We start from the raw sequence: 20,696 nt of genomic DNA on the forward strand, positions 1-20,696 counted from the left end.
TGAGAATTCATTGATAAAGTCCGAATTTTTCTGTGTTATATGTTTTGTTTGGTGTTTGTATGTCTCGTTGTCATGTCTTGTGATCATGTTTTGTTTCGTTATGTTTTGTTCGTTGAAGACGCCACTGGTTCCTGTTATTTCACCCTCTTGTTTTGTTTCCATGTCAACTCATTAGTTTTACCTGTCTCACGTTTTGGACTCACGCACCTGTCTCAATCATGTCATTATTTAAGCCTGGTTTTTCAGTTGGTCGTTCTGGTGTCGTCGTTGATTTTTTTAATGCTCTGTTCATGTTATTTCATGCAATACCTCTGCTCTTCTCATGCTCCATGCCTTACTAAGTACCGTATTTTTTTGGACTATAAATCACGTTTTTTTTTCATAGTTTGGCCGCGGGTGCGACATATAATCCGGAGTGATTTATGTGAAATTAACACATTACCGTAAAATATCAAATAATATTATTTATCTCATTCGCGGAAGAGACGAAGAAAATGTCAGCAATCGTCACACATCGACCGAATAAGAACTTGGCGGGGTAGGGTCATGGCAGAAGTGCCTTATGGTTCATTGATTGGTAACTGCTATATGCTACTGCCGTAGCTATTAAAATGGATCATTTAATCATTGGCGGTAACCTATAAAAACTGAGAAGGGCTGAACAAAAATGGCACCGAAAAGGAAATCATGTATTGCAGATTACAAGCGGGACGTAGTGAAATATGCAGCAGAAAACGACTAGAGGAAGCGCCGCATACCTTTGGAGTTGGCAGAGTTGTTTAGAAGCGACATCGAGGAAGAAAATTTCATCGGATTTATCGATTAGGAGTGACAGATTGTTTGGTAATCTTAAAAGCCTGTTCTCTATGTGAAAGTTATTTGAATGACACTAACCATAATATGTTACGTTAACATACCAGGCACGTTCTCAGTTGGTTATTTATGCGTCATAAAACATAAAATTATTCAGCCTGTTGTTCATTATTCTTTATTTATTTTAAATTGCCTTCCAAATGTCGATTCTTGGTGTTAAGATTTTATCAAATAAATTTCCCCCAAAAATGCGACTTATACTCCAGTGCGATGTATATGTTTTTTCCCGTCTTTATTATGCATTCTTGGCCGGTGCGACATATACTCCGGAGCGATTTATGATCCGAAAAATAAGGTAATTGATTATGTGACACTTGTTAATTGTTAGCGTGTTAATGTTAGTTGTGTTTCAGCGTATTAGTTACTAATTTAATGCTGTAACGTAACATGAAAATATTATTAAAAAAAGGTATAGCGATACTGTCCCAAATACATATGGCTTTCTAAAATACCGGTAAATCTCGCAGCCCTAATTTGACATCACCCTTGCTTTTGTTCTAAGTTCAAAAGTACATCCAACCTTGAGCATGGACGTCGTATTAAGCAGCAGCCGTGGAAGTAAATATCACTCAATCATATAAATATGGAGTCTTTCTTCCGCCGTATGATGTTATTTCAATTTATCCGAACCTCCAAAGTAGTACAGAAAAAAAACTAACACATTCATGAATGGAGTAAATGTAAGTGTTAAGTGCATGTCCAGCTTAATGAAGCTCAGCGTGGAGAACGTCTACCTACTGTGTCCACTCAAACAAGGAGATGGACACTTGATGGTCTCTAACCACAGCCAGCGAACAGTCTCACATGTGATGTCAGAAAGGCACCAATGCCATTTTGACACAAGGATAAGAAAATACCAACTCTATTGTGATGTCTCCAAGTAGCAGAGTGAAGGCTAATGGCTGATGTCCTGCCACTGAATGCAGAATATTCTTCTTGGAGCGATTCAGTGATGATATCCTGTAAATACATGAATATAATTAATTAACACATCTATTTTAATTTCCTGAATACATCAGAGTAGGTGCATAGTTAGTTAACTTTAAGGCTGTGCATCTCCATTTGGTTAGATTGTTTAAAAAAATGTACGTTAAAAAGGTCCACTGTAAAAAACATTGGGGAGGAGGAATGGACCCATAGGTGATGTAACCCCAAAATAATCTGCTCATCATGCATTGATCTGTACTTGCACTAGCTAGACCTAACATTGGTGCAGGTGGCCTAGCTGGGGCGGTATAGCTCGGTTGGTAGAGCGGTCGTGCCAGCAACTTGAGGGTTGCAGGTCCGATCCCCGCTTCCGCCATCCTAGTCACTGCCGTTGTGTCCTCGGGCAAGACACTTTACCCACCTGCTCCCAGTGCCACCCACACTGGTTTAAATATAACTTAGATATTGGGTTTCACTATGAAAAGCGCTTTGAGTCACTAGAGAAAAAGCGCTATATAAATATAATTCATTTCACTTCACATACAGGCTGAATTTGTGGTAGCTATGACGACTCATTTTTCTTATTAATTGTTGCTGTACTGTTTTGTACAATAAAATGAGAGACGGGCCATTATAATAAAAGAGTATAAATCTACCTGGTAAGTGTTCTTTCATTCAGTAGTTGGCTCCCCAAGGTACTTTATCAAGCAGCAGATGACGTCTGGTCTAGTTTCAATATGTTCCTATAAAAAGCAATAAAATACATTGATGTATTCTCAATGGTTTATTCTTTGCATGGTCATGGTGACCTGAACTGTGTCCAAGCTGACTACAAGGTCCTCAGTGTGAATGCTTACTTGTCTGTGTGCAGAGGTGGGTAGAGTAGCCAGAAATTGTACTCAAGTAAGAGACCTGTTACTTTAGAGATGTATTACTCAAGTAAAAGTAAGGAGTTGTCACCCAAATATTTACTTGAGTAAAAGTAAAAAGTATGTTGTGAAAAAATTACTCAAGTACTGAGTAACTGATGAGTAACCTGTTCGTTTATGGATGACGGCAACAAGTTATGCACAAAAACATAAAAATAGCAATGAACAAATTCAGAGCCAGGAATATCTCGAAAGCAACTAAAACTATAATATATATTAAATAATGTATATTTGGTTTTACATATGTATTGAAAAAAAATTTCAAAATAAATTTTACCTTTGAAACCTCATGATACTATTGGCTAAGTTTTATATTCATAAATGTAAGTTTCTCAATACCCGACTTGTTTTTTAAATAAATAAATGGGTTGTACTTGTATTGCGCTTTTCTACTTTCAAGGTACTCAAAGCGCTTTGACACTACTTCCACATTTACCCATTCACACAGACATTCACACACTGATGGAGGGAGCTGCCATGCAAGGCGCCAACCAGCACCCATCAGGAGCAAGGGTGAAGTGTCTTGCTCAGGACACAACGGACGTGACGAGGTTGGTACTAGGTGGGATTTGAACCAGGGCCCCTCAGGTTGCGCACGGCCACTCTGCCACTGCGCCACGCCGTAAGGTGCCCAGATTCCCACCTTTGTGCCTTTAAAAAAAGATTTAGAACTTTACATTAAAACACTCTACCTCTAACAACCAAAAAGCCATGAAAACGATGATGCTGTGTTCCATATTTGTTATTTACTGAGATTGAGTGAGCCTATGGCTTTGCACTTTGTTTATTGTATATATATATATATATATATATATATATATATATATATATATATATATATATATATATATATATATATTTTGCATTCTATTTTATTTACTTTGAATTTACAACCCCCTGGTGCTGCTTTGTACAGTTGTTATACTGTTTTTGTACTTTGATTATTATTTTCTACTGTTTGTAAATGTTTAAATTTATAAATAAAGGTTTATAAAAAAATGAAAAAAAGTGTGCAGTTAATCATGTGACCGCCTGGCTCTGTTTGATTGGTGAAACGGAGTCAAACGTCACCAGTGACTGCATTTTATTGGTTAAACGCAGGCATGGAATGGATCCTACTTTGAAGGTCTGTCTGACAAACCAAAATAAAGCGTGCATTAACAGATCGATAAAAATCAGTAGCGAATTGAATGTAGAAAAATGGAGCGTTTCTTCTCTATAAATATACTCAAGTAAAAGTATGTTGCATTAAAACTACTCTTAGAAGTACAAATTATCCCAAAAGTTACTCAAATAGATGTAACAGAGTAAATGTAGCGTGCTACTACCCACACCTGTCTGTGTGTCCTGTGAAGGACTGGTAACAGTCCAGAGTGGACCCTGCCTTTGACCTGAAGTCAGCTAGAATACGCTCCATCTCCCTGGATGCCTAAACAGGATAAAGAGTAAAAAAGAATGCAACAAAATAATGTTTTTTCAAAACTATAATTGAAATAATGCTATCAATCACATCCAATGTAATCAACAAATGTTAGTACATTTTTAAGTTATATGTTGTACATTTGTGTATGTATTTGGTCGTTAGTGTGTAAATCTTGGACTGTACCTGATTTAGTGAATCCGACAAGGTCCCTTTTTGGGTCCCGCAATGCCGCCTTTTTTCCTGAACATCTTCTCCAACTTTAGTCTGTAAAAGTTAAGTAACGTGGTTTACTCCTGCTGTTATGTTGTCAAGTTCCTCTCTGAAAAAGATGGTGACATCCATAATCTCAATACATCAGTACTATCCAGCAGCCCTGAAAAAACGCACTGCAGTAAGTGTAAAATGTTCACTAATTTTTAGTCCCTTTAGGATTTAGCAGGCTTTTTTGGTGGTTTAAAATTCCTGTAATTTGTGACAACTTTTTCAAAAAGTTACGGAAAAATTGCAACGCTATCGTTTTCTAATAACAGTGAAGCGAACTTGTGATTTTATGAATTTATTATCAATGTTTTAAGTGTTCCTTGAAACCTGAACCTCAAAAGGCACGCGATTGCAACAATTGGAAAATTACTTTATTGTACTCATTTTATACCAAGCAGTAGATGTGGGGGAAACAATGGATTTTTAGATGCATCGCAATTCAGACATGGACAATTATAGAATGATTAGTAAACATCAATAATCAATCTATTTATTTATTGTAAAAAAAGTATTGCAGAATGTTCTCAAATTTGGCTGACTCCAGCGAGCCACCTCACCAAAAAACCCAGCCGGCTTTTTTACTATCGGGCAATTATGGTTTAGTTTTGCACAGATTTTCATTAATTTAACATGTGGGAATTAATTTAAGTTTTTTTAATTCCAAATGAATGTTTTTTTTTTTAAGTTGCAAGTGATAAATGCTTATTTAGTGAATCAAAAAAAATGTAAAAGTGCATCAATATACAGTACATAAATTAAAGACGCATCAATCGATTTTTAATGGAATCTTAGCTCCTGGATCGTAAGGTGCCCAGATTCCCACCTCTGCCAAGCAGACCAAAAGTAGTCACAAGCTGCAAAAATCCACAAGCAAGTAAAATCACATATTTAGATAGTGAAATTGTCATACTGTTTTGATTAATTATAAGTACTTTTAGTAATAAATATTCTTCATCATCTGCTGTCTGGTCTGTCGACCACAAGTTACAGATATTTGCCCTGTTCATTTTACGCACGATAAGTGTTTGTCCATCTTCAACATTCATTTATGTTCCAACATATTTACTTCCTCACAGTAACAGCATTTGTGAACTGTTGAGAGCGATCTATATCAGTAATTATTGTTGGTAAATGAGTAGGCTTGGGCGATATTAACCTGACTCTTGTCAGATCTTTGTAGTTCGCCGAGCTCCACACAAGGATGTGGGAATTCTAAATAGGAGATGTATTTCAGAAGGTGGGGCCTTGTAAAAGAAAAATCATAGTATGTGATTGGATAAACTACTTGTCCGACATCCGTTATCTTGAATGATGTACTACTTCAACCACTCACATCGAAATCAACCCGTGACGCTGCTGAGAGCGACGCTGCAAAATCCAAAACAGAACAGCTGACATATTGGAAAACGACAGGGCGAAAAGTTCTCTGTTCATATTTTAAAGGATTAATATTCGATAGATTCGACAAAACAGTTGCAATAGCAGCGAGTGCTGTGTGCCGCCATTGTTGTTTGAATCAAACAGTCGCTTCAGCGCTACATCACATCCATGAAATCCAGCCCGGCGATCCTGATTGGTTCATTACCAGAAGGCAGGGCCATGTATAAAAAATCATTGTATGTGGTTGGATAAACCACTTGTCCGTTATCTTGAATGACGTACTACTTCAACCACTCACATCGAAATAACCTGTGATGCTGATGAGAGTGACGCTGGGAAATCCAAACCCGGTTGAAAGAAGAGCCAAAACATCCTTGCCACCAATAAATGCCTTCAAAACTGTTACCTGTTCATCTTTTAAAGAATCAATATTCGATAGATTCGACAAAACAGTTGCAATAGCAGAATCAATGTCAGCACACGACGCAGCGAGGGCTGCGTGCCGCCATTGTTCGAATCAAACAGTCGCTTCTGCGTTACGTCACATCTATGAAATCTCACCCAGCAATCCTGATTGGTTCATTATTTTTTGCTATCTGGAAGGAGTTTGCAATGCCTTCGAGCCCAGAGCCTTGTGTTGAACTCGGCGAACTACAAAGGTCTGGCAAGAGTCAGGTTAGGGCGATATGGCCTGAAAATAAAAACTCAGATTGTTTTACCAAAAAAAAAAAGGATATACGATTTTTTCCCCCTACTTTTTTAAAAGACTTCATTTAATACAAATGATAAATTAAGAGCTTTCTGGCAAGCAATACCTGTGTATTGAATAAAATACTTCTGTAAACAAAAATTTTGCATTGCACATTGCATGCAAATAAATAATTATCAATAATGGGAAATTTCAAAAACTTCTGTCTTGAATAAAATACCTCTGTAAATAAAATTTACATACATTGTATGGAAATAAATAATCAAGTAAAACATTAAGAAGACTCGGTCTGGGCAATATCTCCATTTTATCAATATATTCAATTTTTTTGTTGCAGATGATTTAAAAAAAAAAAATCCTCTTGCTTCGGCATACTTTTGCCACCTTTAAATAGGACCTTTGGTAAATTGGAAATTGTATTTATTGGCAGGACTGAATAAGTCAAAAATATCAATAATTATTGATATTGATTAATATAAAAAACTTATCGTTACACTGTTTTCAGCCATATCGCCGAGCCCTAATCGGTAAATTTTGATGAAGACAGGGAAAAACATGCGTACTCGTAAACGGCGCATTCAACAACAAGTTTCCGTCTGTTTTGTTGTGTAGAATGACGTTTGACGTGTCTTGGAACACGACAGACAGATAATCTTTGAGATCACTCGACAAATAGTTTTTTGATAAAGTATAGGGATCTATTCCACTGTATAGTTAGATATTTTAGCTTGCATCTTCTTTTTGCAGGAAGATCTAGGCCCCTTTGCGTACTTCAACAGTTTGCGCGATGCTGGCTGCACAACATGCCATCTTGGCTTGGTTGACCACCAGTTTTTTCACTTACAAGAAGAAGTCACGTGACGAAATACAAGCAATTAGTATATTGGGGGCTGTATGTCGGTGTTGGCCCTGCGATGAGGTGGAGACTTGTCCAGGGTGTACCCCGCCTTCTTCCCACATGAAGCTGCGATAGGCTCCAGCACCCTCCCAACCTGGAGAGGGATAAGCGGTAGAAAAATGAATGGATGGGTTAAATATTGTAAAAGCAGTGGTGTGCCGTCAAGGCCAGCAAGGCCTTCTCTGCTGGCCTAACATAAGCAGAAGTCATGATCGTAATTAAAGATAAAACTTTTTTTTTTTAAATTTACTTTCCCTAAATATCTAAAATTATTCATATTCTCTTTGGTTTGGTGGTAGCAGAGGGTGTATATTGTAGATATTGTAGCGTCCTGGAAGAGCTATTGCGGCAAGGGGTTCTGGGTATTTGTTCGGTTGTGTTTATGTTGTGTTACGGTGCGGTTGTCCTCCCGAAATGTGTTAGTAATTCTTGTTTGGTGTGGGTTCACAGTGTGGCGCATATTTTTAACAGTTTTAAAGTTGTTTATACAGCCACCCCCAGTGTGACCTGAATGGCTGTTAATCAAGTATACCTTGCATTCACTTATGTGTGTGTAAACGCCGCACACATTATGTGACTAGGCCGGCACGCTGTTTGTATGGAAGAAAAGCGGATGAGACGACAGGTTGTATAGGAAGCTAAAGGCAGTGCCTTTAAGGTACTGCCCCCAATATTGTCGTCTGGGTGGAAATCGGGAGAAATTCGGGAGAACGGTTGCCCCGGATGATTTTCGGGAAGAGCACTGAAATTCGGAAGTCTACCGGGAAAATCGGGAGAGTTAACAAGTATGGTCGGAGTTTACTGAAGGCCTAGGTGAGAAACGCACGGCCCGCAGCTGAGTAAAACTGACCATGCGGATGTTTAATGACAATGGCGCTCTTATGTCAAAACTTGTATTAACAGTTCTAAACAGGCTTTTTATTGCTCAACTATGCAAATGTTAGACTTCCAATTAATAATTCCTATTTAGCAGGAATTAATTCACCTGAGTTAGGCCCAGAACCAATTAACAGCTATAAACTATGGTCTCTGTACACTACATTGTTTGGAGTAGAGATGTCCGATAATGGCTTTTTTGCCGATATCCCGATATTGTCCAACTCTTAATTACCAATTCCGATATCAACCGATACCGATGTATACATTAATGGAATTAGCACATTATTATGCCTAATTTTGTTGTGATGCCCCGCTGGATGTGTTAAACCAGGGGCGCTCACACTTTTTCTGCAGGTGAGCTACTTTTCAATTGACCAAGTCGAGGAGATCTACCTCATTCCTATTTATAATTTATATTTATTAATTTATGAAAGAGACATTTTTGTTAACAAGTTAATGGTGTTTAATGATAATACAAGCATGTTTAACACACATAGATTCCTTTCTTTCATGAAGACAAGAATATAAGTTGGTGTATTTGATTCTGATGATTTGCATTGATTGGAATTAGACAGTGGTGCTGATAACGTCCGCATTTTCAAATGGAGGAAAAAAAAAAAGTCCTCCTTTCTGTCCAATACCACATGAAAGTGGTTGGATTTGGCATCTCATTTGTCCAACTTGCATACTCGTTTTTAAACACTTTGTTATGAGAGTAGCATATGTGTGTGGCCCTTTAATGTCTGGCAGCAGGTGAGTGACAGTGAGTGTGCGGGTGGGCAAGCAAGTGAGAAAGCGGTCGCTGAGGGCGGGAGAGAAATACATTGGCATCAAACTCCGTAGCTTGCTAGCTTGTGCACGCTAGCTTTCTGAGACTCTTATTTTGTTAGCACAGGCAGGATGAAACAGGTCTTTTATGGTGAAGACAGGAACTGTGCAGTCGGTCTTTACAGTTTTGACAGTAGGTACGGAGTCTCTAGAAATAAAATGTGTTTCTCTGCGTCCGCCCTGTTAGTGATTTTTTTCTTAAATATGAGCTCGCAGCTGCCAGTGTCATCTCACAAGATCCTCGGGTGCCGAGAATGTCAAACAACTGACGAAAGTGAAGTCTTGGTATGATTGATGATTGCTCATTTTTATGTATATTTTTTAACGCCTCGCTTGAGATCGACTGACACACCCTCCAAGATCGACCAGTCGATCGCGATCGACGTAATGCCCACCCCTGTGTTAAACAATGTAACAAGGTTTTCCAAAATCAATCAACTCAATTTATGGAAAAAAATGCCAACATGGCACTGCCATTTTTATTACTGAAGTCGAAAAAAGTGCATTACTTTTTTTAACATAACTCAAAAGAGCAGTTTGGAATTTGGGACATGCTTTCCCTGAGAAAGTATGATGAGGTTCAAGTGGGCGGGGTTGAGGTGGGGGGCAGGGGGGTATATATTGTCGCGTCCTGGAAAATTTAGTGCTGCAAGGGGTTCTGGGTATTTGTTCTGTTGTTTATCTTGTGTTACGGTGCAGATGTTTTCCCGGAATGTGTTTGTCATCCTTGTTTGGTGTGGGTTCACAGTGTGGCGCATATTTGTAACAGTGTTAAACTCGTTTATACGGCCACCCTCAGTGTGACCTGTATGGCTGTTGGCCATGTATGCTTGCATTCACTTGTGTAAATGTAAAGGAGTAGATAATATGTGATTGGGCCGGCACGCAAAGGCAGTGCCTTTAAGGCAGGGGTGTCCAAAGTGTGGCCCGGGGGCCTTTTGCAGCCCGCAGCAAATCGTTTACCGGCCCGCAACACATTCTGAAAAATTGCAAAATTGATAGTATTGCAATATTAAAAAATGAAACATTTAAAAAAAGTGGAATGAGGTGAAATCTAATGAGAAAAAGTGGCAATGTTGACACAAAGCTACCATGCAGGCAGTTTTCTTTTACTTTTGTCTTTATTTTTCCGTTGCTCGAAAAAAGGACAAAAAATCAATTACAATGAATTATTACGTAAAAATTATCACTTTAAAATGTTTTATGTGGAAAAAATATTGCATGTGTTGTGTGTGTGGTTGCCATATAAAAACATCAAAGTTTTGACAAAAGAGCATAAAACAAACAAAATAATAGTTCAAACTTAAAATCGACAGATATATCGGAAGTTGATCTTGAAATTTAAGTGTTAAAAGTAAATAAATAAATGCATTACTTTATGAGTGGGGAACCTTTCGGATGTCTAATATATTTAGTAGGATTTCATTTAACTTTTCACTGTGATTACTCAATAATATTAAATAATTAAAATCAATGGTGTCCTGCATTATTGATCTTTGAGGAGTTTAATTGATGAATAAAGGGACTCTCCTGAAAGAATCAATAAAGTACTATCTCTCTATCTATTTAAATACTACATATTTCAGTTTTACTATAAAAACAAAGTTGTATTTGACAAAAAAGGCATAAAACCTTATTTGTTTGACTTTATATCAATCTCAAGTTGAGATTTACTATAATCATTAAATAAAAAATAATAAATTGACTTATTTTTAACATTTTAGTGACTGAGAACCTCTATGCGCCCCAGGAGCCCTAAAGATTAAAAAAAATCCATATATTTTATTGTGGTTTGAAAATGAAAAATATCAAAATGGCCCCCCGCATGCTTAAATTTTTCTGTGTGCGGCCCTCTGTGGAAAAAGTTTGGACACCCCTGCTTTAAGGTTTATTGGCGCTCTGTACTTCTCCCTACGTCCATGCACCACTCCATACAGCGGCGTTTTAAAAAGTCATACATTTTACTTTTTAAAACCGATACCGATGATTTCTGGTATCACATTTAAAGCATTTTTTGGCCGATGATATCGGCAGTCTGATATTCTCGGACATCTCAAGTTTGGAGTAATTTTAGTTTGGACAGGATGATTCCTGAAACTAAACCAACATAACTTGTAGTACTTTAACCAAAAAGGGAAAGAAAAAAAAGATGTCAGTGTGGACATGTCCACCATAATAGACATGGCTGATCGAGCTAACATTAGCACACATGTCCAGACATCTTGATTTCCCTCTTATCTTCCCGCCAGGCAGATTTAGAAAAAAAAAGTTCACTGTTTAATCCAATATTCATAGCAAATTGTGTATTTTATATTAAAAGTTAGGGATTCTGAAACTTCCAGAAAATATTAAATTAGACTAAGAGGAATGTACTTGTGCCAACCAGGTGTGGTTAGCTAGCAAACAATGCAGTCAATTAGCCTGTATATTATTCTTATGTTTTACACAAACAAACACGGTTGTAAAACACATGACATGAAGATGATAAAAATGGTACAACTTACATGACATTCCTGTTATGTCCAAGGACGCACGGACATGGAAGGAGGGCTCAAGGTGGAACCACGTGAACTGTGCTGAGTCTCCAACTCTCCACATCGCGGGAAAAACGCTTTACGGCAACACACATCACTGTCGTAACACAACAGCCCACGACTGTATTACTGCAATTTTCCAATTCTGTTCACGGGCACGCTTATTCTGCAGGTGTCTAATTAACTCATCCAAGTCAGGCTTCTTGATAACTTTTTGTCTTGAGTGAAAATCTCACCTGACGTCATCATATGAACTTTTATTGGAGATATTATTAGCTATTCTCAAACGGTGCTGCTGCAGGTACCACAAGCACAACGTGTTGTTTTGTATTCATGTTTCCGGGTCCGGCGAGCTCCATAAAGAATAAAGGAAAAGCATAAAGTAAATAGTGACAGTTTTAATATTTAATAAAGATTATTTAAGTAAACACACTACCTTTCATTTTCTTGTATGGATTATATATGTAACCGAAAGAAAATTACTGTGGCAAAAAAAATAAAAAATACTAGTGTTAATCATGCAAGTACTCCATCCATCCATTTTCTACCGCTTATTCCCTTTTTTGGGGTCGCGGGGGGCGCTGGCGCCTATCTCAGCTACAATCGGGCGGAAGGCGGGGTACACCCTGGACAAGTCGCCACCTCATCGCAGGGCCAACAGTACTCGCATAATGATTTTAGGGATTTTTTCACCATAGTATTTTAATAAGTGTTCACACTTGCAATGTTCTGCTTAAAGACAAGCATAAAAACCTCTAATACACTATTACTGGGAATTCGGGAAAAAAAACGCCATATATAAAACGATTATAATCTATTTTAATTGATACTACTCATTGCATTTGAATCTTGTTTTTGATATTTTTGTGCAGCACTTTGGAAGCATTTTTGTTTAAATGTGCTATATAAATAAAGTGGATTGTATTGAATTAATTTTAGTCAAGGCAAAAATAAATAACATGGGATACGTGAAAAAACAAAACATTTATTTTAGGGAATAACAGACATAGCCTAACTTTTTCAAGTGAAAAATTGACCTAACTTCCTTCTCTAACAGATTACTTATTTTTCATTTTGCACACATTGGGGCACAGCATTAGGTACACCTAAACAATCTGTTAAGATGCAAAGCAAAACAAAAATAATGCTCGATTTTAATTTACTACTACCTCAGAGTTATTTATCTGAACAATATATTCATTACTGTAGTTGCAGTTTGCAACGGCGTGCATTGTTGTTTATGTGAGGGACAAAATATTAGGCATAGGAACAGACGCATGACATTGCTGTTCAGTGTACAAACCCCGTTTCCATATGAGTTGGAAAATTTTGTTGGATGTAAATATAAACGGAATACAAATACAATGATTTGCAAATCCTTTTCAACCCATATTCAATTGAATGCACTACAAAGAAAATATATTTGATGTTCAAACTCATACATTTTATTTTTTTTAGCAAATAACAATAAACTTAGAATTTCATGGCTGCAACACATGCCAAAGTAATTGGGAAAGGGCATGTTCACCACTGTGTTACATCACGTTTACTTTTAACAACACTCAATAAACATTTGGGAACTGAGGAAACTAATTGTTGAAGCTTTGAAAGTGGAATTCTTTCCCATCCTTGTTTTATGTAGAGTTTCAGTCGTTCAACAGTCCGGGGTCTCCGCTGTCATATTTTACGCTTCATAATACATTTTGGATGGGAGACAGGTCTGGACTGCAGGCGGGCCAGGAAAGTACCCGCATTCTTTTTTTACGAAACCACGCTGTTGTAACATGTACTGAATCTGGCTTGGCATTGTCTTGCTGAAATAAGCAGGAGCTTCCATGAAAAACACGGCACTTAGATGGCAGCATACGTTGTTCCAAAACCTGTAAGTACCTCTCAGCATTAATGGTGCCTTCACAGATTTGTAACTTACCCATGCCTTGGGCATTAATGCACCCCCATACCATCACAGATGCTGGCTTTTCAAATTTGCCTCTATAACAGTCTGGATGGTTCCCTTCCCCTTTGGTCCGGATGACATGATTTCGAATTAATTTCCAAAAACAAATTAAAAAGTGTACTCGTCAGACCACAGAACACTTTTCCACTTTGCATCAGTCCATCGTAGATGATCTCGGGCCCAGAGAAGCCGGCTGCGTTTCTGGATGTTGTTGATAAATGGCTTTTGCTTTGCATAGTAGAGCTTTAACCTGTACTTACAGATGTAGCGACGAACTGTATGTAGTGACAGTGGTTTTCTGAAGTGTTCATGAGCCCATGTGGTGATATCCTTGAGAGATTGATGTCAGTTTTGGATACAGTGCCGTCTGAGGGATCGAAGGTCACGGTCATTCGATGTTGGTTTCCGGCCATGCTGCTGACGTGGAGTGATTTCTCCAGATTCTCTGAACCTTTTGATGATATTATGGACCGTAGATGTTGAAATCCCTAAATTTCTTGCAAATGCACTTAGAGAAACGTTGTTCTTAAACTGTTTGACTATTTGCTCACGCAGTTGTGGACAAAGGGGTGTACCTTGCCCCATCCTTTCTTGTGAAAGACTAAGCATTTTTTGGGAAGGTGTTTTTTTACCCAATCATGGCACCAACCTGTTCCCAATTAGCCTTCACACCTGTGGGATGTTCCAAATAAGTGTTTGATGAGCATTCCTCAACTTTATCAGTATTTATTACCACCTTTCCCAACGTCTTTGTCATGTGTTGCTGGCATCAAATTCTAAAGTTAATGATTATTTGCAACAACAGAAAAATGTTTATCAGTTTGAACATCAAATATGTTGTCTTTGTAGCATATTCAACTGAATATGGGTTGAAAATGATTTGCAAATCATTGTATTCCGTTTATATTTACATCTGACACAATTTCCCAACTAATATGGAAACAGGGTTTATATTAAATATTACATACAAATAATGTATATGATATAAGTATAATTAATAATAATAATCATCTAAAAGGGATTAGTTGGTGGTAAAACAAAATATATTTTATTTAAAAAACTATTAAATATATACATAGAAAAAAAATACAATATAAATATAATTAACAAAATAATAATACTGTAAAACAAAATATAATTTATTAAAGAAAATATTAAATATATACATAGAAAAAATATATACAATATAAATATAATTAATAAAATAATAATACATTAGATACAGTTCACAAAGTTGTGTGTTGTAGCATACTTTGGACAAACATGAAGGTCGGAGTCAAAAGAGGCAGAGTGGGGGTTAAAGGGATGGGGAGGGTAATAAAAGTGACCCCCACCTCCTCTTCTGGTCTTCTACCCCTTCCTTCATATTTACTCAAAGTAGTTTCTTTTCAACTTGGGGGGTTTGGGCTCCAGGCTAACGTCCACATCATACAGAGGAGGGAAGACTCCACCTCCGTATGATGGAGTGACCTCCACTCTTCCGCTGTCATCCTCAGTTTCAGAAAAGGTGGGGCTTGACTGATGTTCCCACAGCTTTTGCTTGATCACCCGTCCCAGATCAAGGCTGTACGGACGTGGTTGGCCATTCTTGAACCTACGACAGAAACAATATCACCATCAGATCAATGGACACAAGTGATATTGACCTAAAGTTGAAACTTACCTCAGTTTGTCATCCACCACCTGGTGATATAACCGCTGGTGTTGCTGCACTGTGAGGCCGTGGATGCTTACTGCCTCCAGCGGAGTACAAGCGCGGGGTGGTGGGACGCGCGGGACGAGTGATGCCACTGGGAGGGTGTGATGTGGGATGGCTGAGGGAGGAACGGCTGCCTTTTCTACTGCCGGTTGAAATTTGGAGGACCTCCTCCTCTTCGGGGCAGCTTTGGACCAGTGGACTGACTACAAAGTTCAACACAGGAAGTCAGCCTCTGACACGTTTGCTATGACAACATGTGTACTTGGGATGTTCCGATCAGGCTTTTATACATCCCATTCCGATAATCCGTGAGTGACATGTAAAGTTCATATCGCCCCATTCCTTGGTGGTTCATCATTTCGCAATGCGGTCTGCTAAAAATGACAGAAAGCGCCCCTCTACTTAGCAACTGATGCTGTGGTCAAAGTTGGATTTGACATAAAACGCACTATAAAATAGTGGACTCTCTACTGCCCTCTGTCAGTTAAAGTGGATAGTGAAGTGGAAACCATTTCAGGTGACTGACTACCTCTTGAAGCTCATCGAGCTTGTGTTTATTCATAATTCTGATGCCTTCAGTGCCTTAACTCGTCACGTTTCATGTGTCAGGTAAACCGCGATGAACGGGGCCATATGAATCCCCTTCCTACTGTAATAACTGTACATTTTTCAATGAGTGCTATTGACAATCCAACAATATCAACATCGTATTTAAACTAGTTCCTTATTCACTTTCACTAAATACAATTGTTTGAGGAAAACCAAATCAAAAACTAGCAATCTATCACCCGCTGAAATCACGACCACCAATTTAAGGATAGTTTAGCCTTCCTCGTACGAGTTGTGTACTGACTGTGACAATGCTGACACACCAACACTTGTTGTTATATTATCCTCGCTCTAACTTTTATTCATGTATTTCATAATATCTGCTTACTTTCTGCTGTAACACGGTTCCATCTACACTTGTGTTGTTTAAAGCTAGTTTAGCGGTTAGCTTTGCTATTGGCATGTCTGCTTCTGGCTTACTCTGTTTGGAGCATATTTAACCTCGTCCTATATATGTATATCAGAATCAGAAAAGTTTTTTATTTTCATTGTTTGAGAACGGGTTCACAAACTAGGAATTTTACCTGGCGCAATCGTGCAACATAAAAGACATATAACACAGACTAGAATAACATGAGCTGTAACTGAGCTATCAGATCCTGTTATTGTTCACGTGTCTGATGGCCGAGGGGAAAAAACTGTTCAGGTGGCGGGAAGTGTGGGTCTGGATGGACCGTAGTCTCCTGCCTTAGGGGAGAGGGGAGAATATTTTGTGTCCAGGGTGAGAAGAGTCAGCTGTGATCCGACCCACACGCCTCCTGGTCCTGGAGGAGAACAGGTATATGTGCACATCTGTATATATTAGGGGTGTAACGGTACACAAAAATTTCGGTTCGGTACGTACCTCGGCTTAGAGGTCACGGTTCGGTTCATTTTCGGTACAGTAAGAAAACAACAAAATATACATTTTTTTGGTTATTTATTTAACAAATTTGTAAACAATGGCTTTATCCTTTTAACATTGGGAACACTATAATAATTCTGCCCACGCTAATCCACATTAAACTGCCTCAAGTTGTTGCTTTGATTAAATAAAATGACAAAACCTTTCTTCTACATATAAAAAGTGCAACATTGAACAGTTTCAAGTCAACTCATCATGCTTAATTTATTACAGCATTTGGGAAGCCTGTAGTTGACTTTTATTATGTAAATGTTATATTTTTGTCTACATGTGATAGCAGGGACCCTGCTATTCAAAACTAGGCTTCTACATTACTAATGATTAATGTAAATATATCTGAAAAAATAGTACAACAGCAATAGGAGAGACTATTCATCCCTGAAGACCATGGACTTCATGTTAGTTCATGTGAAATAACAGACAGACAGGGCTTTGCTGCCTCTAATGCACGCACGCACGCACACACGCACACACAAATGAGCTAACCTTACGTTAAAAGCTAATCAGCCTTCACCTCAAGCCAGAACTGCGAGCGAGCTGAGCTGCAGTTTAAGTTTCTAGAAGGTCAACGGGCTCATAGTGATGCTAGTAGTAGTTGTGACTGGGAAGTGTTTTTTATAATTTGGGGAGAGTACGATGTCCGCTGCTAAACACATATCTGCTTGATGCTGAAGCATTGACAACATGCGTTCTGAAAACGCACTGCTGATTGGCTGTTACATCGCTCTGAATGCGCACTGCTGATCTGCTATGTATGTAACCAATAAGATGGTAGTGTGGGCGGGACAATGCTGGGTGCTCAGACAGAGGCAGAAAGCAGAGCAGCTTGTCAAGACTTTAGCTTAAACTCGTTCGATACACCTCCGAACCGGACCTAAATCCACATACCGAAACGGTTCAATACAAATACACATACTGTTACACCCCTAGTGTATATATATATATATATATATATATATATATATATATATACACACACACGTAAACATAAATATATATATATATATATACATAAATATATATGTATATATATATATATATATACATGCATATGTAAATATATACATAAATATATGTATATATACATACATATGTAAATATATACATAAATATATGTATATATACATATATATATACATATATGTGTGTATAAATGTACACACATATATACATATATGTATACACATGTGTATAAACTGTATATACACACAAATAAATATGTGTCTGTGTACAATAGACACACATATATACATATGTGTATGTGTGTATATATATATATATATATATACATACATACACACACACGTGTGTATATATGTAAATACATATATACACACATGTGTGTATATATGTAAATACATATACACACATACATATATATACATACATACATATATGTATATTTCCATATACTGTATGTGTATATATACATATATGTTTGTGTGTGTGTGTGTGTATATATATATATATATATATATATATTTATATATATATATATATATATATATATATATATGCACATTTATATATGTAGATACAGTGGGGCAAAAGAGTATTTAGTCAGCCACCGATTGTGCCATTTCTGCCACTTAAAATGATGACAGAGGTCTGTAATTTTCATCAGAGGTACAGTTTAACTGTGAGAGACGGAATGTGAAAAAAATTCCAGGAATTCACATTGTAGGAATTTTTAAGATTTTATTTGTAAATAATGGTGGAAAATAAGTATTTGGTCAACCATTCAAAGCTCTCACTGATGGAAGGAGGTTTTGGCTCAAAATCTCACTATACATGGCCCGATTCATTCTTTCCTTAACACGGCTCAATCGTCCTGTCCCCTTAGCAGAAAAACAGCCCCAAAGAATGATGTTTCCACCCCCATGCTTCACAGTAGGTATGGTGTTCTTGGGATGCAACTCAGTATTCTTCTTCCTCCAAACATGACGAGTTGAGTTTTATACCAAAATGGATACATGGATGATACAGCAGAGGATTGGAAGGATGTCAGATGAAACCAAAATATAACTTTTTGGTATAAACTCAACTTGTCGTGTTTAGAGGAAGAAGAATACTGAATACTGGATTTTTTTTTCACATTCTGTCTCTCACAGTTGAAGTTTACCTATGATGTCATCATTTTAAGTGGGAGAACTTGCACAATCGGTGGCTGACTAAATACTTTTTTGCCCCACTGTGTGTGTGTATGTGTATATATATATATATATATATATATATATATATATATATATATATATATATATATATATATATATATATATATATATCCATCCATCCATTTTCTACCGCTTATTCCCTTTCGGGGTCGCGGGGGGCGCTGGCGCCTATCTCAGCTACAATCGGGCGGAAGGCGGCGTACACCCTGGACAATCTACATACATACATATATATGGATAGATACATATATATTTAGATATATATATAATTTTTTTGGGCTGCACGGTGGGCCAGGGAATAGTTCATGTGCCTCACAATACAAAGGTCCTGAGTAGGCCTGAGTTCAATCCTGGGCTCGGGATCTTTCTGTGTGGAGTTTGTATGTTCTCCCCGTGACTGTGTGGGATCCCTCCGGGTAGTCCGGCTTCCTCCCACCTTCAAAGACATGCACCTGGGGATGGGTTGATTGGCAACACTAAATTGGCTCTAGTGTGTGAATGTGAGTGTGAATGTTGTCTGTCTATCTGTGTTGGCCCTTTGAAGGGGTAACGATTTGTCCAGGGTGTACGCCATCTTCCGCCCGAATGCAGCTGAGATAGGCTCCAGCACCAGAAAATGGCTTTAGCACCGACCGCCCCCCCCCAGAATGTCTGACTGGGTCTATTGAATAACCCAAATGTCTCACCGTGTCCTCCCTGCAGCAGGGACACTTGAAGGCAGCACGCTTCCTTACACGGCATGCTGTCGGTGCAGGTCCACTCCTCCTGCCACAGCGGCCTCCATCCTGCAGGACACCACACTGCATCAACATCCATGTCAACGAAGGTCACTAACAGCAACTAGAAATATTTGATGTCCAACATTCTAAAATGAACAACATATAGTGAAGAGTGTGAACTGATCACAAGTCCATCACACAATGTAAAAAACATTTAAAACATATTTATATTTAGCACATTTGATTTCCCTAAAACATTCTTGTGTTATCTGCGATTAGTGGCGACTTGTCCAGGGTGTACGCCGCCTTCCGCCCGAATGTAGCTGAGATAGGCTTCAGCGTCCCCCACGACCCCGAAGGGAATAAGCGGTAGGAAATAGATGGATGGATGGGTTCTTGTATCATATCTACACTTTATAACTAATGACTTTAGGGTTTTCGTTAGTTTTTAATGACCTTGTTGAATCCAGTATGTACACACGTTAAGATAACACAAGCCCATTTTCTAACCAGTTTGCTTCTTTGAAACGTCGGGATTTAACACACACTTACCTGCTAACATCATGTACACCTGTGTCAAATAATAGTACATTGTGATTTTCTACCGTTTGTCTTCGTCGAAAGGAAGACAATAACCGTTGAGGAATGTAGAAGCATTGTCGGTTAAATGGACAGCAAACACGACGAATAAAATAAAGAGTTAAAGAGTGTCGAACTTACATTTGAACTCATCGTTAAAATGTCTAAAGATGACATGTTTGGAGATGTGAGAAATAACGTCCACTCCAGCCCATGTTCTGATGGGATTTAAAATTTCGTTTGCACGTGAAGGTATCGTCCAATCACTGATCGAGATGCTGTTCAGACATTCTGATTGGTGGAAGAAAGTTTTTGTAAAAATGTTGTAAATAAATTTTATTTAAAATTATACTTTTTTTTGTTTTTCTCATATTTCCATACATCCCATAATGTTTCTAAATGAAAAATACAAAG

At 38.0% G+C, this 20,696-nt stretch overlaps 2 long non-coding RNA genes across 2 annotated transcripts; both read right to left on the minus strand.

Annotated features, from left to right (window-relative positions):
• Positions 1 to 1,161: 1,161 nt before the first annotated feature.
• LOC133542131 (uncharacterized) lies at positions 1,162 to 11,931 on the minus strand. The gene is made up of 6 exons (XR_009804064.1): positions 11,612 to 11,931; positions 7,347 to 7,494; positions 4,336 to 4,416; positions 4,064 to 4,158; positions 2,457 to 2,543; positions 1,162 to 1,833 (listed from the first exon to the last, which is right to left on the minus strand). It is a non-coding gene; the product is annotated as an uncharacterized LOC133542131 (long non-coding RNA).
• A 2,895-nt stretch (positions 11,932 to 14,826) lies between these two features.
• On the minus strand, positions 14,827 to 19,769 carry LOC133542132 (uncharacterized). Its single transcript, XR_009804065.1, has 3 exons — positions 19,671 to 19,769; positions 15,262 to 15,500; positions 14,827 to 15,192 (listed from the first exon to the last, which is right to left on the minus strand). It is a non-coding gene; the product is annotated as an uncharacterized LOC133542132 (long non-coding RNA).
• Between the last annotated feature and the right edge of the window lie 927 nt (positions 19,770 to 20,696).

Source organism: Nerophis ophidion, linkage group LG24 (genome assembly GCF_033978795.1).
Source record: "Nerophis ophidion isolate RoL-2023_Sa linkage group LG24, RoL_Noph_v1.0, whole genome shotgun sequence".
Taxonomy (NCBI): domain Eukaryota; kingdom Metazoa; phylum Chordata; class Actinopteri; order Syngnathiformes; family Syngnathidae; genus Nerophis; species Nerophis ophidion.